At 46.7% G+C, this 15,353-nt stretch overlaps 1 long non-coding RNA gene across 1 annotated transcript; it reads left to right on the plus strand.

The window, feature by feature from the left end:
• On the plus strand, nt 1-1,762 carry LOC311432916. The gene is made up of 2 exons (XR_014690422.1): nt 1-142; nt 305-1,762. It is a non-coding gene; the product is annotated as an uncharacterized lncRNA (long non-coding RNA).
• Nucleotides 1,763-15,353: the final 13,591 nt, after the last annotated feature.

Consider the following 15,353-nt stretch of genomic DNA (forward strand, 5'->3'; position numbering starts at 1 on the left):
AAACAAACAAACAAAAAACAAAGAAGGAGCAGCTGTAAGCTTCTCTAGCTGACATAGTTCTCCACCTCCAACCTCTGTAGATCATCTCCCACTCAAAATGGGACTATTGCCTACACCTGTAAAGCATGTCAACTTTGTACAGGTGAGTCTTGAAATCCTTAAAGGACGGGGGTATCTTGAGATGCTTCCATGCATTGCCACTGATTTCAACAGAATTGTTGAAACAACTGCTCTTTGAACCCCTGATAATTAAACTTAATCTGTATTACAAGGATATCTTGTGTTGCTTTTTTTTTTTTTTTAGGCTAGCTTATTCCTTCTTCCCAGTGTGAGCAGCAGAAGCTTCTATAGGTTCTCCTGTGCATCTGTCTTGTCCCTCATAAGCAACTGAAGAATAGTGAGAGGAGAGCATCTATTGCAGGCTTATTGTGTGTAACAGTGCATCTGCAGTGCATAAATGTGTTTAAATGGATCTCTTCTTAGGATATTTGCAAAAGCAAGCAAGCAAGCAGTCATTCACTTCCTATGGAGTCAAGTTTAGCCCACCCAGGAGTTGCTTTTGAACACTGCTACTGATCGTTACCTGTAGTGAGCCAGCTAGCAAAAGTATTAAACATTAATGTATTTCAGTTGTGCCTATCGATGGTGCATTTTAAATATACTCTGCTATATTCTCCCAGTGGAAAGATTTATTTTACTTTAAGAATATATAGGACTGTGCTTTCAGTACTTTTTCTTTGTTTAACAAGAAGCTCTCTTACTGAAAACCCAGCAGACCATAAAACCAGTCAGGGGCTTTTATCCAGGATGTCTGACCCATCGCCTGACAATAATTAGTTCAGGTTAATTACAGCAAATCTGTAGATTTGCAGCCTGAAATCATCTCATCCCCTAAGCTGAACCCTCCAGAGGTTTCTTTTATGAGCTCTGCATCCTAAGGGTGGACTTAAAGTAATGAATTTGTCTCTAATAAGATTCATAGGTTTGTTCCCTAAGCAATGGTGTCAATTATAGAATCTAACACTGATGGCTTATTTTGCTGAAAATAGAGAAATTGAGAGTTTTTAATGAAGCATGCAGGATTTTTAACATTTTTGTTTAACTCTTTGCATTGTCGAAAAGCATAAAAATGCAATTATGTGAAATCTTGTAGCACTTTCTATGGGTTTCTGTGTGCGCCGGTAGCTAATTTCCTTCTGCTCTGTAATGGAAAAGGTTAATGTAATGACTCTGAGATTTCATTTGGAAATGTTCCAGAAGAGTGTCTGAGTATTTGCTGCACTTAATGGCAGGAAGTAATAAGTGAGGTTATGTATTGGTGAAAAATGTTTCATGTACTGAGAAGATTAATACTGGAGAGAGGCACAGGGGACACAAGCCTGAGGCTTCCTCCTCAATTCTGACACAATATAATATGTCCATACTTGGTACGTGCCCTTCTGTAGTTAGCTCTTCATCATTAACAAAGCAGACAGGAAGTCTCTGGGGGATATGTTATCAGCAGAAGAGAAGGAACCAGAGAGGAGAAGGATGCCCCTCCGTTCTACAAATGAGTGGCAGGCACCTCCAACTGGGAACACTGGACCAGATGGTGCTGGTACCAGCACAGTACCTACACAGCAAGAGGACGCTGTAACACCCTTCAAGGGTTTAGCTTTATTTCAATGTTTACACTTTTTTTTGTGTGTGTGTGTATGCATAGCTATTGTACTTATGGTTTCTGGATTTGGCTCCATCACAAATATTGCAATGTTTATACTAATTTTTGTGCATAGCTATTGTACTTACGGTTTCTGAAAGATGAACCACTACTTCAGAATTTACCAAAACGAGAATACCCACCACCAAAACAGAATTTATTGAAAGAAAAACTAAACCTCTGTCGTGGTTCCGCTCGAGTGGGCAGCCGAGCTCCACCACAGCCGCTCTCTCACTCCCCCTCCTCAAAGAGGAATGGGGAGAAAATATGTGAAAAGGGCTCAAGGATTGAGATAAGGACGAGAAAATCACGCAGTAATTATTGTAACGGGCAAAACAGACTCGGCATAAGGAGATAGTAAGATTTATTGCCTATTACTAACAAGCGAGAGAAGTGAGAAAACAAAGAAAAAAAAAAACAAAAGCACCTTCCCCCCCATCCACCCTCTTCCCCCTCCTCCCCCCGAGCGGCGCAGGGGAACGGGGGAATGGGGGTTATGGTCAGTCTACAGCACTTCTTCTCTGCCACTCCTTCTCGGTCACTCTCATCCCCTGTGCTGTGGGGTCCCACCCACGGGATGCAGTCCTTGATGAACTGATCCGGCGTGGGCTTCCCACAGGCAGCAGCTCTTCCAGAACTGCTCCAGATATGGGTCCGTACCACGGGGTCCATCCCTCAGGAGAAAACTGCTCCAACCTGTGTCTCCCACGGGCAGCAGCTCCTGCCAGGTCACTTGTTCCTCCGTGGTCTCCTCCACGGGCTGCAGCGTGGAACCCTGCTCCCCCGTGGTACTCCATGGGCTGCAGGGGGACATCCTGCTTCACCATGGTCCTCACCACAGGCCGCAGGGGACTTCTGCTCCGGCGCCTGGAGCACCTCTCCCCCTCCTTCACTGACCTTGGTGCAAGGCTGTTCTCTCACTCCCTTGACTCTCCCGGCTGCTGTGTAGCGCAGCGTTTTTTTTCGCTGTCTTAAATATGCTCTCACAGAGGCGCAAACAACATCGCTTATTGGCTCAGATCTGGAAAACAATGAGGCCCTTCCCAAACATGGGGCAGCTTCTAGATCTTTCTCACAGAAACCACCCCTATAGCCCCCTGCTACCAAAACCTTGCCACGTAAACCCACTACAACCTCCACTCTTGATAGGCTGCCGCAAGCCCTGCCCAGAGCAGGACTTGCTCTGCCCCTCAGCACTGCCAGGCTGCTGGTTTGAACTTGGAGACCCAATGAGGATAAACGGGACAGACAGCAGGCAGGACAGACTGCCAATTTCACAGGTGGCCCAGCTCACACTGGGATGGAGACTGAGGGCTGTTAATCTCTCTGCCTATCCCTAGTCATTTAGTTCACCAGATTCTCACTTTTTATTGAGTGTCATGCATAATCTTCCACTGAGCTCTGCTCTGAAGGCTGCTTATCTAATGAAGTCTATTTTGATGCACATTTGAAGTAATAAGGGCATCCATTAGGCAGAATAAAGTTTAGAAAAGGTGAAAAAATGCACTGAAAATGCAGGTTTGGTAATGCTTAACCATTGCTTAGATACTTACAAGTGACATCCTTTTTTAATCTGGAAAACACCGATGTACCAAGGCCTAACATTTTAATGGAAAAAAAATACTGGATTTCATATTTTTTCCAACAGGACTGACAAGCGGTGTTAGTTGCTCAGACAACTATTTTGGCCGCCTCTCTGAGAACCTTTCTGTTCCGAAGTCACCAAGCAGGGGTTTGGCCAGGAGAGGCACCTACTGGACGTGGTGCTGTTAACCTCGTTAACCCAGCGTATTTTGCCACGCAGCACGAAGGACCAGGGAAAGGCTCAGGTGCCCCGAATATCCATCCTGCAATCCTGTATTGCAGTCTGAACTCCCCTCACTTGGAACCTGTAACCTGCTAATTGCCTTATCCTCATTTATATGATAAGTGGTTCATTTCCTTTATTGTGATTGAATCCCCTCCCTATATTACAAGAAAACTGGAGCTGCAGAGAGTGCTTGATTGGATTTCATTGCTGTAGGCCATTTCTTAAACAGGTTACGGGTTGACAAACATAGAAGGGGGATCAATATCCATCCTTTGCCTCATTGACAAGCTAATCTTTTCAGTAAACATTTCATCAGTACCTGCCATTTGTATACACACCTGCCTCATGAGGACAGAGAAAGCTCTGCTTTATAAGGTTTAGGTAACTAATAAATGAAAAGACAAGAATATAAATGGGGCAAATCACCGAGAGAGCATTTTTAGGAAAAATAGCCTTTCATTGCCTGCAGAATCTAGCCAAGCACGTTTTCAACCGTTGTTAATTTTAATTAGGTTGCATTACGTTCAGGCCCGGTGTCAGCTTCGGTTTCTGTAGCTCAGCTCATCCTGTGCCGAGAGGCCTGCTCCTCAGCCTGCAATCCCCAGCCCTGCTACAAACCCCTTCAAAGATCCCGCTTGCCCTAACTGGGGATGCTGAATGAGCTCAGAAATTGTGGACAGGGGAATGAAACTGCCCCTCTCTGATGCCCTGGGCCTGCTCACTTTTCGCCTGCTTTTTCACAGCAGTGTGGATGAGGAGGGGCCACCGCCGGCAATGAAGTCACCTCCTCCTCTCTCATCAGAGGTAGAAGGACAGTTTTGATCAGGGTTTTAGAGAAGCTGTGGCTCTGCTAATCAGTTAGAAACCATGAGTCATACTCCAAAAGAAAGCAAGAGAGTTTTGTTAAGTGTTTTTGGAGACATCTTTCCTGTTTGCTTTTGTGCCACACGTTGAAGGCTCCTTCCCCCACGGCTGTGTGGGCTAGAAACTGGCATTGTCTCTTACAGGAGTGAGGGCCAAGATAATCACTATATTTAGGCTTCTCTTACGGTCCTGCATATTAGAATTACACAGTTGAATGACGAACACTGCAAAAATTAGCAATGCTGAATTTCAGTCCAACCTGAGAGAGAGCGTGAAGGCATTCACTGCAGAGTTAGGGGTGAAGGAAAGTGGACAGCAAACATGAAACTTTGGGGTCACAAGCAAAGAAAGCAATATTGCTGCTGATACTTCAGCAACAGAAAATTAGAAACTTTCTTATTTCTTTTCTTCTGCAAAGTAAAGAAGCTCTAGCGGAGCACACAGCAATGCTGACCAGTCAAATCAACTTTACAAACAGAAGAAAACATCAGAGTTGAAGATTACCCAAGATGAAACTTTGCTTACACCACTGAAGTAACATTAGAAATATTTCAGTCCTGCATTTTGCGAGGAAAAAATGAGGTGATACGATTAAGTCAGTGTCTAAGGAATGAGACTAGAGAAAAGTGGTGTAGTGTGAAGATCAAGGAACACATACACATTTCATTTTCTTCCCAGGTGAGTCTTTGAATAAGTTTTGTTAAAAGTAAACATTAACCAACTGCACCTCAAATATCTGTTCTGTCATCTATATGACCTCAGGAAGAGCAAATGAAAAGGAAGAGCTCAGTTAATATTCAGCAGTCTGGGAAAAGGATTCAATGTAAGACATTTTCAGTGTGTTAGGTGCCTTCTTTTCTCTGGTCCACGCAGGTCTCAGAACTTTTGTTTCAGAGCCTTTTCAATTAGCAAAAGCAGTGTTAGGATACATCTTGTATTTGATGTGCAGACTAGAATAGAAACGTAATAGGGAAAAATATTCCCACAACCATAGGTTAATTGCTAGTAAATGTTGCTCAAGCATCTTGGTTACGTTGATTAATGGCCCCGGTGAGCAGCTGAAAAAATAGCTGGGCTGTTGGAAAGATCATTAGCAATTTTAACTCTTTGGCTTTTGTGATGGGCATAGAGAAACAGTCAGTAACATTTATAATGGTTTCACTGAGTACAGTGGCATACTGCAATGTTAGTTACAGTTAGATAGAAACAATCACTGTTTTCCTTGCATCCGATAGTATGGAAGTTTACAAGACAGCGTGAGGCAAGATTTTTTTTTATTTATTTTATTTTATTTTGTGTTCTTTTTGTAAAATTTTTGGACAGATCCTTGCTAAATCAAAAGGGAGATTTTATACATAAATACGAATACTCAGTTCTGCTCATTAATCCTATTATTTGAAAGAGGAGAGGGACGGAGATGATGTGTGAAAAGTAGCATACCAGCCAACAGAACTTATTTTAGCTCAGAAAGGCACAGCAATATTAAGCAGTGCCTTGTGACAGCACAAAGCTAGAAGTCCAAGGGCTGAAGGAAAGAAGGACGAGGTTTCAAGCCACCTTTGGTCTCAAGCTATAAATACCACAGCTGCCCTGAGTGCATCCCAGAGACCACAGTGCTTGTGATAATTCACGACAATTCTTCTTACCTGGACTGCCTGCACCAGGAAGGATCTCATCATTACCTATTGGATATTCACCCAGTTCCACAAATAGTATCATAATTTCCTTTTCTCTAGACTAATCCTCTGAAAAGAAGGAAAGCATCACCCTCTTAGTGAGACTTTTTACAGGCTGGGGCAGAACCCCAGAGGTTCTTGACAGATTCCCCACACCTGGGAGGATGGGAGAATAAGCAGCTGACCCCACTAAGACAAAAGCTCCTAGAAATGCACCTTCAGACACTGCTTCACAGAGTCAGGCCAGGTGTAAGGCAGACTCCAGAAATTATATTGGTGTTCCCCAAAACAGTGCCTTGCAGCTGTCTGAGCAGTGGTGGGCAAATCAACTCCACATTATTGACCCTAAATTAGAGTCTTTCCCCCAGTTTGGGTACAGCTTGGGAATCGCCTCAGCCATGGCCTAGCATATAAGCACCACATAAAATCTTTATGAAGCTCCTGCAGTGCCCAGAGCCCTCTCCTCTGTGCTGGCCCAGAAGATCTTGTGCCAGATACCTTCAGAGACTTTGTGACTCTGTATATTTAAATATAAGTATTTAAATAGCAGGAGGGGGAAATAAAGCAATCCTGGACTGCAAAGGGAAAAGGGTGGCAAGGAGCTGAAGGGTATATCTGGCTGGTAATGAGACAGGTTCACTTGTAGCAGGCTCCTGGGAAGCTCATCAGGAACAATCCCTCACGTCGTTTCAGAAAATATGCAACAGGAAATTACAGCCCGAAGGCACTTTGTTCGCTGGCAATTTGCAACCAATAAAGGGAGAAAGAGGACAAACCAAAATAATTGAATAAAATTCTTTGAGCTTTATATGCAAGCTCTGCACTTGCCAAGGGAAATGGGCAAGCAGCCAAAAGGGACACGATATATCACTAATTATCAAATAGAGGAGAGAAACTGCTTGCTTGTTGGAGAAACATTTCATGCAAAGCTTTGTCTGTACTTCCTAGCGTAGGTGCTATTAGCCTTGGCAGGGTTTGGCAAAACCATGTTTTCAAAACGTGGCTCTGACCAGAGTGAGGCATTTGGTAATGCACCTGGGATAGAAGGAAAGGGGGAAAATCCTGCCCATGCTTCTTACACTGGGATGACTTTTCTGTTGGTGCGTCTCTCAGGACTCTCAGCCTGCACACAGCAGAACACAAAGAAAGCAAGATGATGTGTATTACTTCTTTCCTGGAGGAAATACATGTGGCTGATACCCTATGTAGTGATTTGCCACAGGCAGGAACCCTTTCTTAGCAATACCCCACCAACTCCTGCAGGGCATTTCTTTCCCAAAGCTGCACCATCTGAGGCACATTTGGTGTAAACTCTGGGCTCACCGAGGACAGGAGAGAACATAAACCTGCTCACAGGTCCAATCACTTTACAACTCCATTTTAAAGTTACCCGTGCTCAGCTAAATCCCTTCCAAATTACATTTTCAGTCAAACTCATGCAGCTCAAAAAAAAAAAAAAAAAAAAAAAAAAAAGTCTTTATTCCACTCACCGCTGTAATTATTTTTAATATATTCAATAACGGAGCCACGGGCTTAAGAATATTAAAAATTACGCTTAGAGCAAAAACTAACGCCGCATAAATCGCATTACACCGTACGGAGGGTGGCGGTATCCCAGCCCCCAAAAAAGGATGCTCAACCTCCTGTCTGTGCGTTTTTCAACCCAGATGGGCTGGAAAGCGAAGAGCAACGCTGCCACCTACCGCACATAAACCAGGACACTTCGGTCACCTGCCGGGGCTTCAACCCCAGCCGGGTTTCCCAATTTTCTAGAGGGATTTTGATCAGTTTTTGAGAGAGCAAAACTTCTCCGCCTGACGCAGTCTTGTGTCCAGGCTAAAGCAGGGGTAAAGACTGCAAGCATCCATCCTTTCAAAAGGTTTCTGCAGCTGTTCGTCAAAAACAAAGAGAGACTGACAAACTGTGCACAGCAATGGGGTGAAGAAGAAGTGGAGGAAAAACCCTGACAAAACCTGCCAGAGGATCAGCAAGGGCACTGCCTGTGTGGCCAGTGCTGCCCTGCTTAGCCTGCATCTTTGCACACCCCAGGATGATGTGAGCAGCAGCTGGCCCCCCAGCCTGGCTCGTCAGTACATGAGCAATAAGGGGAGCTCTTCCAGTTCACAGCCTTTCAGGACACAGAGTTTATTCTGAATTTTGGGGACCTCTCAGCACAGCCTTGTCCAGGCAGACTGCCCCAGGCACACTATTTGGATCAGCAGGCTCTTGCTCTCTGCAGACCTCTTTGCAGCTTTTCCTAGTTTTCTTTTAAAGGAGGTCTTGGATCCTTGTCTGCATGCTATCCATACAGCCCGTGTCTGTTTTTTTTCTGTATTATGTCCTTCCAGTTCACCCATCAGTGTAGGTCCCCCTGCTCCTGCGGGGGCTCCTCTCCACGGGCTGCAGCTCCGGCCCGGGGCCTGCTCCTGCGGGGGCTCTCCATGGGCCGCAGCCTCCTCCAGGCCACATCCACCTGCTCCACCGGGGGCTCCTCCACCCACGGGGGGGCTGCAGCGTGGAGATCTGCTCCATGGGGCACCAATGGGCTGCAGGGGGACAGCCTGCTCCACCAGGGGCCACAGGGGAACTGCTGCTGCCTGCCTGCAGCACCTCCTGCCCTCCTGCTGCACTCACCTTGGGCGGCTGCACGGCTGCTTCTCCTCTCTTTCTCCCTGTGAAGCAGCTTTTTTTTTTGTTCTTTTTTTTCTCCTTTCTTAAGTACGGTCTCACAGAGGAACAAACAACATAGTTTCTTGGCTCGGCGCTGGCCAGCAGTGGAGCCCTTACCTAACATGGGGCAGCTGCTGGGCTCTGCTCACAGAGGCCACCCCTATGGCCCCCTGCTACCAAAACCTTGCCACGTAAACCCACCAGAGCAACTCATTCAGTGAAGAAATTTTTCATAATAACCAACTGAAACCTCCCCTGGTGCAACTCAAGGGTTTTTGCTCTTGTCTTGTCACTTGGGACTTGGGAGAAGAGAACGATCCCCACCTCTCTGGAGCCTCCTTTAAGCTTACTGTAGAGCACAGGAAGGTCTCCCCCGAGCCTCCTTTTCTCCAGGCTGAACAACCCCAGCTCCCTCAGCCGCTCCTCACCAGACTTGTTCTCTAAACCCTTAACAAGCTTCAGAGCCCTTCTCCGGACACGCTCCAGCACCTCGAGGTCTTCGCTGAACACAGTGCTCGAGGTGCGGCCTCACCAGAGCCGAGCACAGAGGGACAACCGCTTCCCTAGTCCTGATGGCCACTCTATGTCTGATACAAGCCAGGTGTAGAGATATTTATATACCTATATATGCAGCACTAGGACATGTTCCTTGGACAACAGGTCAAACTCTCTTCAAACCCCGTAAATTGATGGTTTTCTCTAACTGGCACTGATGCTTTAGCTGGATCCTCTAAATCCCATTTTACTGTTTGTGCTTCCTGACCAGGTGACAGAAACTCCTAACCGGAGAGCAGGGGAGTTGTAGTTCTGTATACAGGCAATATTTGGAAGTTTGGAAGATGCTTCCCTTGCTCAGCTGCCATCCCGATGTTAATCAATCACCCGATCTTTTGCCTTCCAGCAAAAGTCTCGATGCAGTTCTTAAGGAAAGTTATTTCTGAAAAGCCTCAGTCACCTCCGTGCACGCCAAACCTTTCACGGCACTGTGCAAGGCGCGGATGGCAGCGATAAATCAGGTTGTGGAATGAATGGCAACGTGTGGGGAAGGAATTTGCAGGCGGTGTAGCGCTGCTTCTCAGGTGCCTGAGTTAGAGGTAATGAGGAAACAAGAGGGAGAAACAAAAACTTGAGCAAGGCTGAGATCAAGAATTGGCTACAGTGTTAAAGAGGACCTTTGGGCAGTGGGCCATTGCTGGCTGGCTCCAGGCGTATGCCTGAGGGTCTCTGACCAACTGTGGGATAGATTCGGGCGCATGGACAGCACGTGGGGCTACGGGGAGAGGATATGTAGGAGTGAAAAAGGGCAATAAACGTCTCCTGTTCAAGAGCCATCAGGAGTCCGTGTCTTGCGTCCCTTCAGCAACACAAATATTTGGCTCCAGATCCAAAATGTCACGTATTTGGCAATTTTATTTATGGTAGCACTCCCCACCCCTCCCATCCCCTCTTTTCCCTTCCCTCCACTCCCTTCCCCTATGCTCCCTGTCCCTACACTCTGCTACACTCCCCTCCACTATACTACCCTACACACCCCTATACTCCCCTCCCCTACACTACCCTACACTCCCCTTCGCTACATTCCCTTCGCTACACTACCCTACATTATCCTATGCTCCCCTCCCCTACGCTCCCCTACACTCCCCTCCCCTATCCTACCCTACACTCCCCTAAACTCCGCTCTCCTACACTACCCTATACTCTCCTACACTCCCCTCCCCTCTACTACGCTACACTACGCTACACTATCCTACCCTACCCTACCCTACCCTACCCTACCCTACCCTACCCTACCCTACCCTACCCTACCCTACCCTACCCTACCCTACCCTACCCTACCCTACCCTACCCTATCCTATCCTATCCTATCCTATCCTATCCTATCCTATCCTATCCTATCCTATCCTATCCTATCCTATCCTCCCCTACACTATCTTCCCCTCCCCTCCCCTGCCCTCCCTGTCCCTCTCCTCCCCTCCCCTCCCCTGCCCTCCCTGTCCCTCCCCTCCCCTCCCCTCCCCTCCCTGTCCCTCCCCTCCCCTCCCCTGCCCTCCCCTCCCCTGCCCTCCCCTCCCCTCCCCTCCCCTCCCCTCCCCTCCCCTCCCCTGCCCTCCCCTCCCCTCCCCTCCCCTCCCCTCCCCTCCCCTCCCCTCCCCTCCCCTGCCCTCCCCTCCCCTGCCCTCCCCTCCCCTCCCCTCCCCTCCCCTCCCCTCCCCTCCCCTCCCCTCCCCTCCCCTCCCCTCCCCTCCCCTCCCCTCCCCTCCCCTCTCCTCCCCTCCAATCCATCCCCTCCCCTCCCCTCCCCTCCAATCCATCCCCTCCCCTCCCCTCCACTCCAATCCCATCCCCTCCCCTCCAATCCCCTCCCCTCCCCTCCAATCCCTTCCCCTCCCCTCCAATCCCATCCCCTCCCCTCCCCTCCCTTCCTTTATTCCCTCCCCTCCCCTCTTGTCTTCTTTTCTCCTCTCTTCTTTCTTTCAGGAAACTTCAGATCGCTTCAGTCGTTCTCATAGCTCCTATCCCTGGCTGATTCACGGGAACCCAGCAGCAGCAACCAGAAGCGCTCCAGCTGCTGTGTCACTGGTTGAGCAACAGTCTCCAAGTGGGAATCGCTGACTTGGTTCTGTGGCTCAGACAGGTGCTTTCAGTTCCAGCCTGGCCTGGACGTGTCCTCTTGCTGGGTCCCCACCTGCATCGCGGTTCTGCTTAGATGCGGCAGCAGGGTTTGGAAGTAGTCCCACTACTTCCATTTTCAAGGGTTTAGCTTGGCTAGCCGGGTGGTGTCTGTCAACAGAAGACAACAAAGAGATTTGGGTTAGAAACAGCTAACTGAGTAGTTCCTTTCCACAAGGGCAAGGAATATTTACCCCTTGCTAATGGAGACTGCAGTGTCAGAGATAATGACAGGTCCTTCAGAGAGCTTTGAAATATCCCTTGGGGATGCTGAGTCCAGAGGACCAGAGTGAATCTGTCTAAAGTACACCGTGGAATCACTCTGGATTACTTCCTAGCAGAACAGAAGCATGTGTCCGACACGGCTTCAGCCGGTTGCAGTGTTCTTCTTCACCTAATACCTAAAGTAAGATAAGAGGTCTCAATGCAGATGGAAAGATTGAGAAATATAGAAATCGCTGATGCGCTTTGAGAACTTCTAAGAACTGAGAACTAAATAAATCCAATGCTGTAACATTAAGGATTGGTTAGAAAAGTAAACGTTACAAACAAGTAAAGGAGAAGAACAAGTAAGCTTTCTTAAAGTATCTATTCTATTTAAAGGATCTTTAAAGAAGTAAATAAGTAATGAAATATATACGCAGAGAGATAGATAGATATACAGAAACCTAAGAAACTGCTGCACAGGTTAGCTTCTTGCTCTCTTTTCTCAAAGTCACAGTGAATACAGCATCTGTGTGCGTTACAAGCATTACCCTCAGTCCACCACAGGTACACACGAGAGGACAGCCTGCAGGTTCCGGAGGCAAAGAAACTGCTCTGGCTGGATGTGAAGAGCCAAGACTGAAGTTGCTGTCAGGGAAAAGATGCACAGAGGGGATGAAAAACACGGAGTGCGCTTCTGACCTTCACAACTTCTAAGCAAGTGGAAATGAGGGCGTGGAAGAACCAAATCAGCTGTTGATCGAGAAGCAGCCTGAAGATTGTCCTTAGCCAGGGCCTTGCATTCTTCGTTTTTATAGCATTGCTTGCCTTCAAGTGCACGATCATGATTTTATTAACTTTATTAACTTTTATTAACTTTTATGAACTTCTACCACTACAGAACTGCACCGGCTTCTTTCACAATACTTACGGGTGGTAATTGGAAATATTGGTCTGCATTCTCTATTGCCTTCTTCATCTCAATTCTCTTTTGGCCTGTGAAGCTTTTCGGATCAGAGGAGAAGATCCGCTGTAATACGGAGTTTTGGATACTGCAAAGGAAACGAAGAATCGTACTGACAACTCTTGTCAACCTCACCTGCAACCCTCACAGAAAAGAATACCGAAAGCACACCGCTTTAGCATGGGAAGCATAAATTTGAGCATAGGTGTCCTCTAGCTGAAGCGAGGTGAAGCAGGTTCCAAACAAGGTGAAGGAGCACACCCAGAAGCATTTCCATAAAGCTGTGTTTTCAAACAAATGGTTTAAAGACTTAGATTTTCTTACAAGTGAAGAATGAAACAATAAAGAAACAAAAATTACCTGGACATCCAGTTTTCCTCTAGCTTGCTTTGCTTCTTTCCGAATCTGAGTCTGGAGTGACAGTCAGGGAGCAGCATTGTGCAGAAATGCCAAAGCCTTCCCAGCTTGTTGTACCTTCATCAACAAGGCCTTTGGTACTGCTGCCTCCTCAGCAACATCAGCAATTTCCTGGGAAAGCTGGTGTCTACCAGGTCAAATAGGAATGGGAAACCCCTCTTGCCACAGCTTCACACTCACACCAGAGTTGGCAGGACAGGCCGATGGACAGAGAAGTGTCTGTAAGAGTGTTAGAAAACAGCCTTGAAACAGATTTCCGTCAACCCAGGACAAATTACTTGCTCATCTCTTCAAACTGAACTCGAAGTAGAAGGAGGTGATCCCAAGCTGCACTCCTGACATCTATGCTGCAAAGGCATCGAATGTGACGTGTTACTGTACCAGCCTGTTACGAACAGAAACAGGACTTTGAAGGTTATGCTGTCCACCAGCTTGAATGAACTCGGTCATAGGCGCAGTTGTGTCCAAGCCATTCTGTTGCTAGGCGTGTTGTGAAAACAGAGAGCTAAGTGGTGGGGAGAGGACGTGCTGCTGTCTGCAGTGTGACCTCAGCGCTTACCAAACAGTAGGGAATACGCAGAGAAGGGCGTTAGGAAAACTTCAAGCACCAGATACATTTTATGTGGAAACCATATTTCCCAAGATAACACTGGACACAACTCCATAATCAAAATGTATTCATTTCTTGGTTCATCCAACTCCTAGGTTTTAGGTTTAAAACGTTTCTGTCTTGGCTTAAAGCGCTCTCCCAATCTCTGTTTCCAGTTACTATGATTTCCTGAAATAGCTAATCCCATTTTTTTCTTTGTACAATCTCACAGTCTCTTCTTTTTTACCTCTCCCCAAGAAACTTAGAACCGCTCTCTTCATACTTGACAACTAGATATGGAGCTGTATCAGCCAGAAGGAAGTTTTCTTCACACTTTCTGCTTCTTCTGGTATCTGGGCTCTCACCTGTACTCTTACTCGCCCTTCCTACATTAGCACAAAGAAAGCTGTTTTGGAGATCTCATGTCTTGTTTTCCAGAAGCTACCCTGAATCACCTTTACGAGAGCTGTCCCACGCTGCGAGCATAAGTCTTGCAGTTGGGCCAGATATTTGCCTTCCAAGTCAATAACCAAATCTGTCAAGTTAAGAACATGTAATTAATGGAAAGGAAATCCTTGTATTTCTATTTGTATTTGTATTTGTATTTGTATTTGTATTTGTATTTGTATTTGTATTTGTATTTTTTTTTTCCTAGACCAAGAAGGAATGAATTGTGGGGAACAAACGAAACTCATGTGAAAAACGAAATGAAAAATGTTAAGGTCAGGCAGCTTGCCCACTGCAAGTGCTACCCTGAAAGCAGATGGAGTGCATCTTCATACACCACAGCCTGAGACACTACTCGACAGGCCAGCCCATGTGATGAAGTCCATTGCTGTCCTGAATTGGAACGTGACAGGAGTGCTCTTAAGCCTCTTGTTTATGCTTTAGTACTTGAGGTCTATGGGAGGACCACAGCACACTCTTCTCTGTCTACCCTTATTTGTTGATTGCCTGTAGGAAGAAGAGAACGTGCAGAGGCCCTCACCCGTACATTGGGTCTGTTCTCACTCTGTGCAGCTACATCATTGAGCAAAGTACCAAGCTTGATGCTTCTGTAAGGACTTTACACAAACTACAGGAGACTAAAACGAAGCATTTGCAACAAAACCGCATTTTTTTCCTCAGCCAAGCATCAAAACACTTACAGAAGGGCATGGGCCCTCTCTGTGCACCTCAAGGGGAGATCCACAAATGCTCACGTGGTTTCGTCACATCCAGCACCCTTCTCTGTCCCTCCCAGCTAAACGTGCACAGAGGCAGCTGTTCCCAAAGTGCTGTGGTGACATAATTCAGGTCTGTTTCTGAAGTCATCACCGCAGGCGCCTCGCAATGACGGCACAACACTCCCTGTAGCTAATGCGTATGTCTCAGCAACAGCTAGAGAAGTACCACTATGCCCAAACTGACTTTAATTAGAGTAGTTCCCAAATTATTCTCTGCTCCCCTACATCTGTGGAAGGTGTGGGATAAATCTGTTCCTTGAGAAAGGATTACAGACAAAAAGAGCTTGATTCTGATACGTTGCCCGTACTTGGAGAGCAGTTCACCTTTGATTTCCATGTCAGAAAAAAGAAGGGGAAATCAACAATTCTCTTCCTCCGAGCTGGCAATATGAAATAACCCCAATTCCCCAGGAAGCCTTAACAAGGGAACTATGCATTTCCTTGTTAAACATCTTGTTTCTTCGGAAAACTTTTCCAGTCCTTTGCAACTGCGGTGGTCTGAATCGCGTGGGCAGCTGAGTTCCACCACGGCCGCTCTCTCACTCCCCCTCCTCAAAGGGAAAG

The sequence above is a fragment of the Aythya ferina genome (genome assembly GCF_964211825.1).
Source record: "Aythya ferina genome assembly, chromosome: 2".
NCBI lineage: Eukaryota > Metazoa > Chordata > Aves > Anseriformes > Anatidae > Aythya > Aythya ferina.